Source organism: Setaria viridis, chromosome 2, assembly GCF_005286985.2.
Source record: "Setaria viridis chromosome 2, Setaria_viridis_v4.0, whole genome shotgun sequence".
Taxonomy (NCBI): domain Eukaryota; kingdom Viridiplantae; phylum Streptophyta; class Magnoliopsida; order Poales; family Poaceae; genus Setaria; species Setaria viridis.
Genome location: NC_048264.2, coordinates 9,786,451 through 9,789,920, shown reverse-complemented (window position 1 = coordinate 9,789,920; position 3,470 = coordinate 9,786,451). Strand labels below are relative to the sequence as shown.

General features: G+C 38.0%; 1 pseudogene; it reads left to right on the top strand.

The window, feature by feature from the left end:
* The first annotated feature begins 239 nt into the window (after nt 1–239).
* LOC117844070 (uncharacterized) lies at nt 240–3,119 on the top strand (annotated as a pseudogene).
* The last annotated feature ends 351 nt before the right edge of the window (nt 3,120–3,470 follow it).

The following is a 3,470-nucleotide window of genomic DNA, read 5'->3' as shown; positions in this document are numbered from 1 at the left end:
AGCATGCTCAATCAATTGATGGCTTTCATAATAATGCAAGAAAGCGTGCACTTGATTTCAAAAATCAGAGGCAAAGTGTTGAACATGTATGGTCTGTTACAAGTGCAGCAGAAGAGGAGGCATATAAAGCTTGTTTAAGTATCATGTTAGGCATTGCTAGATTTCTCCTTTTGCAAGCTCTAGCCTTTCGTGGACATGATGTGTCTAAAACATCAAGAAATAAAGGGAACTTTATGGAGATGCTCGAATGGTACAGAAAGAAGGATCCTAAGGCTGCACTTGTGACCGGTGAAAATGCTCCAGGGAATAATCAAATGAGTAGTCCAATGGTTCAGAAAGATTTGGCTAGGGCTTGTGCAGAGGAGACAAGTGAGTTAATTAAAAGTGAAATAGGAGATCGTTGTTTTGCGGTTCTTGTCGACGAGGCTCGTGATGCATCTATTAAGGAACAAATGGCTGTGGTTGTGAGGTATATACCTTCTCTCTATTTGGTTATTTTATTGATTTTGTTTTGTTGCCTTCAAGTAACACTATTTTCTCTTTTCTCTTGTAGGTTTGTCAATGATAAAGGAAGTGTGATTGAGAGGTTTCTTGGCATTGAACATGTTTCTAACACCACATCAACTTCACTAAAAGAAGCATTGGATACTATGCTTAGAAGATATGGTCTATCTATTTCCAAGATTAGAGGGCAAGGATATGATGGAGCTTCAAATATGAGAGGACAATTTCATGGGTTACAAAGACTGGTATTGAACGAAAACCCATATGCCTTTTACATCCATTGTTTTGCTCATCAATTGCAGCTTGTGGTAGTTTCTGTAGCCAAGTGTTGTGGCTCAACTTTTGATTTCTTCAATTATGTCACTTCAATCGTCAATGTTGTTAGTGCTTCTTGCAAGAGGAAAGATCAACTCCTTCAAAGTCATCATGATAAGCTTGTTGAGCAGTTAGATAGTAGTGCTATTTTTTCTGGGAGAGGGAAAAACCAAGAAACTAGTCTTGCTAGGCCTGGTGATACACGGTGGGGTACACATCGCAAAACATTGGCACGTCTTATGATCATGTGGTCCTCTGTACTGGAGGTATTGGAGAATATTAGTGAAGATGGAACTGATGGGGAAAAAAAACTACAGCCTCTGGATTGATTCAAAGAATGGAGTCATTTGAATTTGTGTTCATATTACATCTTATGATTAGAGTACTGGGGATGACTCAAGACTTGTCACAATGTTTGCAAAAGAAAAATCAAAACATTGTTCGTGCAATATTAATTGGCTATGTGATGAGAAATATGAATGAAATGAGGGAAATGGTTGGGATGCTCTTTTTGAAGAAGTAAAGGAGTTTTGCCTCCTCAACAACATAGAAATTCCTAATATGGAAGATATGATACCAGTTAGAGGTTGTTCGAGATGTCGTGGTGCTAAACTAGTGAGTTACTACCATCATTTTCATCATGGAATTTTCAATGTTGTGATTGATCAGGTTTATTGTGAGTTAAACAATCGATTTCCAAAAAGATCAACTCAACTCTTGAGATGCGTTGCTTGTCTTGATCCGAGGGATTCTTTTGCCAACTTTGAAGTACAGAAGTTAGTTGAGCTTGCTAAGGTTTATAAAGATGACTTCTGTGATTATGACTGCATAAAGCTTGCGGGTGACCTTCCTATATTCATTGATGAAGTCAGAAATGATGATAATTTTGACACTTGTATTGATCTTGGTAACCTTGCTGAGAAGATGGTTCAGAGTGGAAGAGATACAGTTTTTCCTTTGGTGTATCGTCTCATTGAACTTGCATTGATTTTGCCGATGGCAACAGCAACAGTTGAAAAAGCCTTCTCTGCTATGAATATTATCAAGACTGAATGAAGAAATAAAATGAATGATGATTGGTTGAATAATAGCATGATGTGCTATATTGAGCGAGATTTGTTTGCGTCGATTGAAGATGAAAAAATTTTAAAGCGCTTTCAAGGCTTAAGAAACCGTAAGATGAATTTGCCAAACGAGGGCTCAAGGTGCATGTTGTTTACTTGTATTAGTCTATTTCAATATATAATGTTATCTTGCTTTATATAGGGTTGATATGTTGAAAATTTTAATGTAGAATTGAGGACGTGGGAACAAGTGGAAGTGGTGTTAATTCATGAAGATATGTATGGTTCTTTTTTTTATCATGGAAGACTCTTAATTTGGTACTTTTCTACCTTCAATATTCTATGTATTGTTTGAGTCTATTGGTTGAATTGTGCTCTTTGAAAAATATATTATATCTAATAGTGTATGGCTAGTAAAATTTTAAGCCTTATATTAGTTAGCCCGGGGCGGAGCCCGTTTCTGGATCCGCCACTGCATGAGACACATGTAAAGAACCGAGCATGTCTGTCGAGGCCAAAATAACAATGTTGTAAATAGGGTACTTTAACGAACATAGTAGACAGAATTTCAGCACAAAACAGACATTTACCAAATCACCAAAATTTTGACCAACATTCAAATATATTATTACATAAATAGAACAAAATCATTAGTCCTGCTGCGTGTACTATCAAGGGCTCGGATAAATTGCTCACATGTTATTAATATGATGCTCCGTCTGCCATCGTTGTTTCTCGAGAACTGCCATGAACATCCTCATCCTTATATTTCTGAGTGACATGTACAGAGGATTTTTTCCCACCAAACGGAGCTACTAATAAGTGATGGGGAAGACTGTCCATTTTAATAAGTCTGATTAATTAGACAACCACCAAATATCCTGGAAAGACAATTTCATTTACACTATAATAGTATGCTGTTCATTAATTAAGAACTCACATAATGACATTTATATACCAGTTGATTATTGCAATCTCATTTTATATTTGACTATGCACCTCCTGTGCTACAAAGTACCATTTCATTACTTCTCAATAAGATTTCAACACTTAGGAGCCAATAATAAAACTGAACATCTTCTAATCAATTTTCGCTCCACTTGAAGGTGGAACCTGTGCAGCAGCAGCAGTAAAGAGAGGCACCCTACAACCATTCGTTGCAAGCGGTTGGAACGGAACATCAATCTTGATAGTAGCCGTTGCATCCCTGACGCCTCCAGCTCCTATGTTCTCTGATAGCAACCCACCGAATACAAGCCCGTGGAGACTACCTCTCTGCTCCAGGGACTCCTATGCTCCTACTTTTCCATATCGTACATATATTAGTATACTTGTGTGACACAAGAATTGAATGTGCACAGGTTCACTACGGGAAACCTTAAATTTGCCGAGTGTTTTCTTTTTGCCGAGTGTTTTTTCTCGGACACTCGGCAAACAAGCTCTTTGCCGAGTGCCAAGCCAAAAACACTCGGCAAAAAAAAAACACTCGGCAAATCGGGACTTTGCCGAGTGTCAAATAAAAAACACTCGGCAAAGCCCCTTCTTTGCCGAGTGTCAAAAAAAACACTCGGCAAAGAGGGGGTTTGC